The following is an 11,981-nucleotide window of genomic DNA, read 5'->3' on the forward strand; positions in this document are numbered from 1 at the left end:
GCATCAAATCTAAGCTCCACGGACTCTTTTCCAAATCTTAATTCATTCTTTCCAAAAGAGGAAATTCTCACTAAAGAGGAAATTCAGATTAAAGAGAGAATTCAAAGTAAAGAGGAAACTCTAATTAATGAAGAAATTCTAACTGAAGATGAAATTCTAATTATAAAGAAAATTCGAACAATGAATGAAATTCTAACTAAAGAGGAAATTCAGATTAAAGATGAAATTCTGATTAAAGAAGGAATTCTTACGAGAGAGGAAATTCAAACAAAGAATGAAATTCAAAGTAAAGAGAAAATTCTTACAAGTAAGGGAATTTATCCTTATGATTATATGGATTCATTTATGAGATTTAAAGAAACACAACTTCCTTCAAAAGAAAGTTTCTATAATAACCTTTATGAAGAAGAGATAAGTGATAAGGAATATAAACACGCACAAGAAATATGGAAAATATTTAAGATAAAGAACCTTGGAGAATATCATGATTTATATCTAAAAACAGATGTTTTATTGTTAGCTGATGTGTTTGAGGCTTTTAGAACACTCTGTCATAATAAAAATTGTTATGGATTAGATCCTGCCCACCATTTCACAGCTCCTGGTTTAGCTTGGAGTGCAATGTTGAAAATGACAAAACAAGATATAGATTTAATCAGTGATGTTGATATGCTTTTGATGATTGAGAAGTCCAAGAGAGGTGGAATATCACAAGTATGTTCAAAAAGATATGCGAAAGCAAATAATAAATATCTCCCAAATTATGATAGTGAAAAAGATAGTAATTATTTGATGTATTTTGATGCTAATAATTTGTATGGATGGGCAATGTCTCAATCTCTGCCTTATGGTAAATTAGAGTGGGTGGAAGAAAAGGATTATGAAAAGGCTTTGATGAATATTGTTATTTCTTCTCAAGAGGAATTGAAGGACGAAGAAGAAGGTTATTATTTTGAAGTTGATTTGAGGTACCCGAGTGTTCTTCATAATAAGCATAAAGACCTTCCTTTTGCATGTGAGAAAGAAACCCCAAAGAAAGAATGGTTCAGTGATTATCATAAAAGTTTTAATATTGAAGGCAAATCAACAGAAAAGTTATTAACAACATTCTATGATAAAGAGGGATATATTTTACATCAGAGAAGCTTAAAACAGTTTTTGAGAGAAGGATTGAGAGTAGCTAAAATTCATAGAGTTTTAAAATTTAAACAAAGTCCTTGGGTGAAAAAGTATATTCAATTCAATACAGATATGAGAGCAAATACAAAAGTAAAATTTGAAGGGGACTTTTATAAATTAATGAATAATGCTGTATTTGGAAAGACTATGGAAAATGTTAGAAACAGGCAAAACATTAGATTCGCAACATCTTGGAAAGAAGCTTCGAGATTGATAAATAAACCAAGTTTTGAGAGAGAAGAGGTTTTTTCAGAGAACTTTTCTGCAATTCATATGAAAAAGGAAAGTATTGTAATGGATAAACCAATTTATATTGGAACAGCAGTTCTTGATTTATCAAAGATATTGATGTATGATTATTTGTATAATGACTTAAAGAAAGAGTATGGTGAAAATGTTTCATTGTTGTATATGGACACTGATAGTTTTATCCTAGATATAAAAACTGATGATGTTTATGAAGATATGAAGAAAAATATTGGAGTATATGATACAAGTAATTTCAGCAAGAAGAGTGAGTTATTTTCCAAAAAGAATGAAAAGGTTATTGGTAAGTTTAAGGATGAGTTGGGTGGAAAAGTAATGAGTGAGTTTATTGGATTGAGAGCAAAGGCATATGCTTATAAGTATGGTGAACAGATTGATAAGAGGTTAAAGGGAATAAAGAAATATGTAATAAAGAAATCAATAACTTTTAGAAATTATTATAATTGTTTGATGAATAAGAAAGAAGAATATAGGAAAATGAATACAATAAGAAGTTATAAACATAACATATATAGTGAAGAAGTAAATAAAAAGGCATTAGGAGCCTTTGATGATAAGAGATTTATTTTAGATAATGGAATAGATTGTGTTCCATATGGATATTGTATGATAGAGTGAATAGAATAGATTGTGTTTTAACGATGGGAAGATGGGTTAGGGTTTTTTATGGGCTACCGCCGCGTTTTTTCACAATATATAAATGATTAAACCAAGTATTAATCAAACTAAAGAGTGGAGAAAATCTCAGTCTTGGTATATAAATGGAAAACATATTGAATGTGAAAAATATCAAATAAGTCTTATTGAAAAAATAACTAAAACAAAGGTAAATAAAACAAATAAGCGAATTAATTTAAAAACTAGTAAGTTAGAGGATGTAAAGAAAAAAATGAATATCCTTGAATGGACTGAAAACTTTGATGGTTATCAATTGAACAATGAAAAAACAATTTACTATAATCTCAAAATGATATGTGGCTCAGGAGGTGGCCAGATGAGAGCATTAAGAGAAGTTTATTATTTCGTAATGGCACAAAAGGGGTATCTTCAAAAATATAAAGATTCAAATGTTTTGTTTGTCAATATTTTAGATGGGGATTATTGTGCAAAGAAAATTAAACTATTGAAGGAATTTGAGAATGAACAAATCTTTATAGGTTCAATGAGTGAGCTGTTCAACCCCCAGGTGTTCAATTCAATGAGGTTCAACCTCCAAGTTAAAAGGGGAGACAAATAAATATACCTTGGGATAAAAAGGGGGTTTATTTTTAGGGAAAAAAAAGGGAATCGCTGAAAATCCCCCATTCATTTACATGGGGAAAAGTGAGCCAGAATCAGTATTCTTACCCTACTGTTGTGGATGGTTTATTATCCTTCCTGTTTTATATTCATCAGGAGATATTCATTTTTGTCTATTGATTGACACAGGAAGTTCCATTTTAAGTGTTGTCTTGATTTTCTGTCATTCATTCACGACATTTCATGAAAAACTGCATCTTGCAATTTCCATGAGAAATATTCCAGTATTTATACCATTGCAAGTCACATAATATTTTTGAAATGTTGGCTTTACATTACTTTATGATATTTCCAAGAGATGAGATGAAAAAGAGTCAAAAGAGAAGTGTTTACTTGGATACTTATTTGACATTTTCATGATTTCCCTCTCCAGAAGATTGGGTGTTCCATTTTCGGCCGTTTGTCTTTATTTTTCGATCTCTCGAAAGCACAGAACTATTTGAATGCGAGCGCTTCCATAACTTGTGGACCATAAAACCACATAATGAAGTCCTGGTGAGGGTCTTCACTCATTGATTGCTTTTTCTCGTTCTTTATGTTTTTTGAAATGAAAGAAATGTATTTATCCAAGATACTTGAGCAAAAGTTTGTTGGGGTTATTATTTGATACTATTTGCGGTTATAAGATAATTTTCCTTTGGGTGTCAATGAATTTGACGACATTCCTGGATACCCGGTCACTTCTGCAGTGTGTGCCACCATTGCTCGCTCAGTTTCTTGGTATCGTCGATGCTCAGTGTCCCAATATCTGGGAGAACCTTGCTGGGTCATGTGTTCTTTGTCTCCCTTTCCCTCTGGCACTCATTTGCAGTAAGCTGACGCTACCATCTGGCTGCCATTAGCCCGACCTGCTGAACGGTGTGGACCTGGATTCCTGCTTCTCAGCTTGGCATCTGAATGCCTTCTGTGGAGCCAATGCCACTCTCCGACGGTAGCTTTCCACCTGAACCAGGACCGTGCGTTCATGATTAACGAGGCACACCTCAGCTGCATCTGTCGAGGTCTGTGCAGGAAGCCACCCCGGACCCAAGGAACGACCTTGGAACCCAGATCACCATCGGTGGGTGGGCAGATCGAGAATGCACACTGCCGTTGAGGGTGCAACCGAGGGTAAAATCGATCAGTGAGACCGCCTCTGCTCAATCCTGACTACCATCCCCAAGGATGAAAGAAGTGGAATGATCTCGAGGGAACTTTGTGGATGTGGATAGTCACATGCAGGATCGCCACCAAAGGGGAGCGATACCCCATTGCCATGATCCAACACTGTGAGAATTATTCCCTTTTCCCTTTCCACAACCACCAGCCTTGGAGATTGATCCTCACCCAAACTTCCACTGGGAAACACAAACACCTGAAAACCTCATGCGCGGCCATGATGGAAAAACATGTGGGAACTAATAGGCAATTTGTCGAGCATGGACCTGTGTACGCGGTGCGCGAGCTCCACAGCCTGCAACGGGTACGTATTCACCCGGCCAAGGGAATTGTTTCCCGAGGGTCCCGGGAGTATAGCCGTGGCCTCGCCTCCCGTGTGCGTTCCACTCCCACCCTCATGGATCCCAAAGTCCTGCAATCACCAGTCGAGATTTCGCAAAATGCCCAAACATTGAAACTCAACTCGGACAGGACATTCAGATCCACTGACGGTACACTCGTCACTTTTTTCCTTGAGAGCTCATGGTCAGAAGTACCCCCGCCCTTCAAATACAAAACAAATTCATCAGTCGTCAAGAGGTTGGCAGTTTCACTGTGCCCTCCAGTGAGAGGAATCGTTTCTGCCCAGGCATTAATGACTGGCGACTTCCGATCCATCCTGCAAGATTTACCATGGTGAGAAGCTCGGCTTGGTGGATCACATCCACTTTCCATCCCGGAGGATGCTAGGCCCTTCCTCTCAGTCTCTCTGTCTCTCTGTCAACACCAATGACGCAAACCCACTGGTGAATCAGCATCACTCCACCTTCCCAATTACCGTTCACCGACCCCACCCCCCCCATCAACCATAATTTAGCAGGGATGATTGCTCGGGCCGGACTACAACGGTTGGTTGGAATAGAGTCACATTTGCTCTACGGCTCGGATACAGCGGCCGTACCCCCCCCCCCCTGAATTGACAGAAACGTGCGGCGGCCGCAGAGTTTCTGAGGTGGCCCAACGCCATATGGCTATATTTTACAAGCCGTAGGGGTCTCCGTGGCATTATAGCGTGGAGTTATAACTTTTTTCATTTCTCGGTTGGCCGTTGCAATTCGCCAAACCGTAGCTATGACATAGATGTGTTCCATGACAACCGTACGTAGGGCGTACGGTGGGCTTGTGTTATTGGTGCGGCTGCTCTGGGCTCTTATCAATGAAAAATGAATTTTTGCCAACCCCCAAAAAATTATGGCGGCCGCACTATTCACACGGTCGCTGTAGGGTAGTCCTCAGGTGTCCCTGTGTTCACCGAATGGTGGCCTTGCGGTCTGTGTGACAACCTGAGGGCAACGCAGGATCGATCCACGGTTCCCCTCTGCCTGCCGTGCGTCATTCGTATGGCCTCGGTGGCAGTATGCGTCGACCGTCCTCTTTTTCGTTGCCGACCGACCCACATCGTCCTCCCTTTTCGCTGCCGTCGGGCCAGCCGCTGCTCCTCCAGGAAAAGGGCTGCAATCAGGTAATCTCGCGCTCGAAGCACCCGCCTCGGCTGCATGTGCAGCGAGCCCACTCAGCCTCTGCCGTTGAGGAACAACCAGCGCCATCTGTTTTTCACCTGGTCCACAATCTATATGACAGATATGAGATATGATACACATATGAAAAAGAACTGGTATATATACCCACTCATTACCGTCCGTCTGGCCGCACGTTCGCCTAAGGGCCCCCCTGCGGTCGCTTTCCGGGCAGCTTGAGGCTACCTTGCATCTGCCTTGAAGATTCTATGGCCGCCGCAGGAACGCCCTAAGGTCACCGTGCGACATCAAATCAAAGACCGTACGGCACCCCCAAGTTTTAGGTCTCCACAATTTCTCAATACCCCGTGTGGCTTCCCGAAAAATAAAAACATATGTGACTGCTACATTGTGTGACCATGGAAATACTGTGGCCACCATATAATTGCAAGTGGCTGCAGATTTTTTTGACCCTCCGGCCACTGAGTCAAATGTGACTGAAGCATGAGTATCACAAATGCCGTGCACCCATTGTCTGCTCCTGCCCACAATCATATTCGGCCCGACTTCTCCACCCCCACCCCGTTCTTTCCTGCAAGGGTCTTCAATCATTGATTGCTCCTTTTAGTTTTGCATGTTTTTGAAATGATGGAAATGTGTTTATCCAAGATGCTTTTGCAAAAGTTTTGTTGAGGTTATTATTTGAAAACATTTCAAGTTACACTGTCATGTTCCTTTGGGTGTCAATCAATGTAATGTGCCATTTTCATTTTCTCCTCAATACTCTTTAATTTTGGAAAATAAGGCCAAAAAAAAAATGTTGCATTGGCGTAACGGGTCACTGAAAAATAGGGTAGGTCGGTCGGGATCTTTTTTTTTTTTTTTTTTTTTTCCTAATAAATCCCTCCCAAAATCTCCCCCGGCTCGAGTACCACCCTTTTTGTCGGCGGGTTCTGTCCGAAACACTTCCGGGTTTTTGCGATCGCGATCGCAATCAACAAGATACTTGAAAACGATAGCAAAACAACAAAAATAGCAATAAAATAGGGTCGGCAAAATTTTTCGATAGCAAAAAAACAAAAAAAAAACGTAGGGTCGGCGGAATTTTTAGGGTCGGGCGGGTTACGCCAATGCAACATTTGGTTTTTTTTGGCTTAATATTATTTCTTTCTCAAAATAGATTTGTCATTTTAATTGAAAATGGACATCCTCATTTCATATTTAGTCTTTTGGTGATTGTATTTGTTTTTGAACTGAAATGGGAAATGTGTTTAGACCTGATGCTGGACAAAAGTATGTTGGGGTTATTGTGGGAATCGATTGAAATTGAATGTTTGAAGCCGTTTTGGTCTGGAATCAATGTAAGGTAAGATTTTCAATCATTACTCAATATTCTGTTTTTGGAAGATAGTTTCGATTTAATGATATAATACTTGTGTCCTGTTATAAACAATGTGGCATGAAAATTGTAAAAACCTTTACATTGACGTGTTCTTCACGATCATCATTTTGACAAGTGTCTTGAATTATTTTTGAATTTGAATTTGAAGTCATCCATCACAATCTGAGCCATCAATTATTCTCCGAATGAGCTTTGCCAATCTGAATATGGATGAGGATGAAGAAGCTCAATCATAAATTTGCAGTTTTGTTTGCTGTGCATGTGAAGATTGTTTCACAGTGAAAAACAAGTGGCAACGCAAACTGACTGTTTGGACTCTGAAGGGCACCTCAAGAAGCAGCAATTCTTCACCTTATTATGTTCAAGGTTAGTGAAAAATTCTCAGTAATTTATTATGTGAGTGAAGTGGAGATGGAAATCACAATGGATGTCCATTACTTTGATGGATGGGGATGGGGCCCATCAATTTTTCCCTTTGATGGCATGGTTGTGTCTGGTTTATTTTCCTACTCGTTTTACATTCATGAGGTGATATTCATTTTTGTCTGTTGATTGTCACAGGAAGTTCCATTTTCAGTGTTGTCTTCATTTTCTGTCATTAATTCACAAGGACATTTTATGAGAAACTGCATCTTGCAACTCACATGAGAAATATTCCAGTATTTATGTCGGAGCACATCACATGGTATTTTTGAAATGTTGGCTTTACATTGCTTTATGCTCTTTCCAAGAGATGAGATAAATAAGAGTCGAAAGAGAAGTGTTTATGTGGATACTTATTTTGCATTTTTCTGATTTCGCTCTCCAGAGGAGTGGGTGTTCCATTTTCGGTCATTTGTCTGTTTATTTTTCTGTCTGAACACAAAACAATTGGAATGCAAGTACTTTGACAACTTGTGGACCAGAAAACCCATGATGAAGTCCTGATGAAGGTCTTCACTCATTGATTTGTCTTTCTTGTTCTTTTGTTTTTGAAATGAAAGAAATGAGTTTATCCAAGTTGCTTGCGCAAAAGTTTTTTGGGTTTATTATTTGACACCTTTTGCGGTTCTACTATCATTTTCCTTTTGGTGTCAATGAATTTTAGGGCAAACGTGGACACCCGGTCGCTTCTGCAGAGCATCCCACCATTACTCGCTCTGTTTCTTGGCACCCTCGCTGCTCAGTGTCCCAATATCTGGGGGAGTCCTGGTGGGCCGTGTGTTCTTTGTCTCCCTTTCCCTCTGTCACTAATTTGCAGTTACCTGATGCCATCATCTGGCTGCCGATAACCCGACTCACTGTCTGGTGTGGACCTGGATTCCTGGTGCTCATCTTGGCATCTGTTTGCCTTCTTGGAGCCCATGCCACTGTCCGACACGGTAACTTTCCACGGGAATTAGGACTATGCGTTCCTGATTACCGAGACACACCTCAGCTCCCTCTGTGAAGGTCTTGGGAGGAAGCCTTCTTGTGCCCAAGGAATGACGTGGGAAACCCAGCTCACCATCGGTGGGTGGGCAGATCGAGAACGCATCCTGCTGTTGAGGGTGCAACCGTTGGTAAAATCGATCAAGGAGACCGCCTATGCTCAATCCTGACTCCTGTCGCACAGGTTGAAAGAAGTGGCATGATCTCGAGGGAACTCTGCGGATGTGGATATTCACATGCAGGATCACCAGCAAAGGGGAGTGATACCCCATTGCCATGATCCACCCCCGTGAGAATTATTGACTTTTCCCTTTCCACAACCACTAGCCTCGGTCATCGATCCTCAACCCAACTTCCAGTGGGAAACACAAATGCCAGAAAGCCTCATGCTCGGCCACGATAGAAAAACTCGTGTGAACAAATCGGCAATTCGTCGAGCATGGTCCTGTGTTCGGGGCGCTCGAGCTTCACAGCCCGCAACGGGTGTGGATTCGCCTGGCCAAGGGAATTATTTCCTGAGGGTCCCGGGAGTTTCGCCGTGGCCTCGCCTCCCGTGTACGGTCCACTCCCACCCTCTTGGATCCCTAAGTCCTGCAATCACCACTAGAGATTTTGCAAAATGCCCAAACATCGAAACTCCACTCGGATAGGACATTGGGATCCACTGACGGTACCCACGTCCCTTTCCCCCTTGAGAGCTCATGGTCAGATTTTCCCCGGCCCTTCAAATACAGACCAAATTCATCAAGAATCAAGTGGTTGGCAGTTCCGCTGTGCCCTCCAGTGAGAGGAATCGTTTCTGCCCAGGCATAAATGACTGGTTACTTCCGATCTGCCTGCAAGATGAACTATGGTGAGAAGATCGGCTGGGTGGATCACATCCACCTTCCATCCCGGAGGATGCAATGCTCTTCCTCTCCCTCTCTCTGTCTCTCTATTGACACCACTGACGCAAACCCACTGGTGAATCAGCATCACTCCACCTTTCCAATTCACTTTCACTGACCCCCCCCCCCCGCATTAACCATAATTTTGCGGGGATCATAGCTCAGGGCTGACCACAATGGTTGCTTTGTATCACAAATGCTGTGCACCCAGTGTCTGCTCCTGCCCACAATCATCTTCGGCCCTACTTCTCCACCCCCACCCCGTTCTTTCTCGCAACGGTCTTCAATCATTGATTGCTCCTTCTCGTTCTGCATGTTTTTGAAATGATGGAAATGATGGAAATGATGGAAATTGAAATGATGGAAAATGTTATTGGGGTTATTATTTGAAAACATTTCAAGTTTCACTGTCATGTTCCTTTGGGTGTCAATCAACGCAATGTGACATTTTCAATTTCTCTGAAATACTCTTTAATTTTGGAAAATAATATTATTTCTTTATCAAAATATATTTGTCATTTTAATTTAAAATGGACATCCTTATTTCAAATTTAGTCTTTTGGTGATTGTATTTGTTTTTGAACTGAGATGCGAAATGTGTTTAACCATGATGCTTGACAAAAAGTATGTTGGGGTTATTGTGGGAATCGATTGAAGTTGATTCTTTGATGCCGTTTTGGTGTTGAATCAATGCGACGTGACATTTTCAATCATTTCTCAATGTTCTGTTTTTGGAAGATAGTTTCGATGAAAAACACCACATTTGTGTACTGCTCCAAACAGTGGCATTAGTATTGTAAAACCCTCAACATTTACGTGTTCTTCACGATCATTATTTTAACAAGTGTCATGAAATTTTTTGAATTTGAAATCATCCACCACAATCTAAGCCATCAATTATTCTCCGAATGAGCTTCACAAATCTGAATATGAATGAGGATGAAGAAGCTCAAGAATAAATTTGCAGTTTTGTTTGCTGTGCAAGTGAAGATTGTTTTTCAGTGAAAAACAAGTGGCAACGCTAACTGATTACTTGGACTCTGAAGGGCACCTCAGGAAGCAGCAATTCTTCACCTTATGAGGTTCAAGGTTGGTGAAAAATCCTCACTCCTTTCTTGTGTTGGTGAATTGTAGATGGAAATCACAATGGATGTCCATCACTTTGACGGGCGGGGATGGGGCCCGTCAATTTTTCCCTTTGATGACATGGTTGTGTCTGGTTTATTTTCCTTGTTGTTTCATATTCATCAGGAGATATTCATTTTTGTCTGTTGATTGACACAGGAAGTTCCATTTTAAGTGTTGTATTGATTTTCTGTCATTCATTCACAACGCCATTTTATGAGAAACTGCGTCTTGCAACTTCCATGAGAAATATTCCAGTATTTTTTTCGATGCAAGTCACATTATATTTTTGAAATGTTGGCTTTCCATTGCTTTATGATATTTCCAAGATATGTGATAAATAAGAGTCAAAAGAGAAGTGTTTATGTGGATACTTATTTTACATTTTTATGATTTCCCTCTCCAGATGAGTTGGTGTTACATTTTTAGCCGTTTGTTTGTCTGTTTGTTTTTCTGTCTTTCGAAAGCACAGATCACTTGTAATGCGAGTACTTTGATAACTTGGGGACCATAAAACCACATAAAGAAGTCCTGGTGAGGGTCTTCACTCATTGATTGTTATTTGTATTTCTAAATATTTTTGAAAAGACAGAAATGTGTTTATCCAAGATGTTTGAACAAAAGTTTCTTAGGGTTATTATTTGATGATATTTGCATTTATACAATCATTTTCCTTTGGGTGTCAATGAATTTGAGGGCATCCGTGGTCACCCGGTCGCTTCTGCAGTTGTCCCACCATTGCTTACTCAATTTCTTGGCACCCTCGATGCTCAGTGTCCCAATATCTGGTTGAATCCTGGTGGGCCGAATGTTCATTGTCTCCCTTTCCCTCTGTCACTCATTTGCAGTTACCTGACACCACCATCTGGCTGCCGAGAGGCTGACTCACTGTATGTTATGGACCTGACTTCCTCGTGCTCACCTTGGGAACTGTTTCTATATATTGTTGTGGTTTCCCACCCATTCGGCGTGCCGGCTCCGCGTTAAGCCAATGGCGGCCGATCTCGCCCACCGGACGGGCAAACCTCGTCGCGGATTTCGGATCAACGCCGAAATCCAGCCACGGGTGTGTTTTTTACCACACCACAGCCTTGTCAATAGTCTTCCCGCGCTGCAGGGTCTGATCGCCGAATGGTCGATTTATCTAATTAATTGCGCGGGCAGACTACCGAGAGATTGTACCTCGATGGAACCCATACGGAAACGAGCCGCTTAAGTAGCTCGCTCCGTTTGCGATTGCCGAGCGGCTTATCGCCAAGCCCATCGGACCCGATTCTCTTGTCGGTTATTAAGAACCAACTATATTCCAAACTTAATTATGGCAGTTCAATTGAGGGAAGAGGACACAACGAGCAGGTGTACATTCACACAAGGACATTTACTTACAAAGCACGTATGCAGGCATGCATGTATGCAATCAGGCAAGGCAAACACGCATGCAATTATGCAATCAACAAAAGTACGACAAAAGAACGACAACCGTTCTCATATTATCTACACACATGCGCTTAACAGTTTTCTACTTGACAGACACGGCGCCACAACATTCATTCAAAGAAAAACCCCAGGAAACGCAAGGGGTAGAACTGGACCTCGTGGGTCTTTATAGTTCATGGAGCTGTGGAGACCGCAGGAACTCCAAGAGACCGGGCTGGTTATCTGCCACCTTCGTGGTGACTCGTCGGGGCGACCCTCGTCGTCTCGTCGGCACGGCAGTTGGCTCCGCACGACTTGGTTGGCCCAGGCCCCGCCGTGCGG

This window comes from Eptatretus burgeri, chromosome 1 (genome assembly GCF_056783735.1).
Source record: "Eptatretus burgeri isolate ZD-2024b chromosome 1, Ebu_testis_v1, whole genome shotgun sequence".
NCBI lineage: Eukaryota > Metazoa > Chordata > Myxini > Myxiniformes > Myxinidae > Eptatretus > Eptatretus burgeri.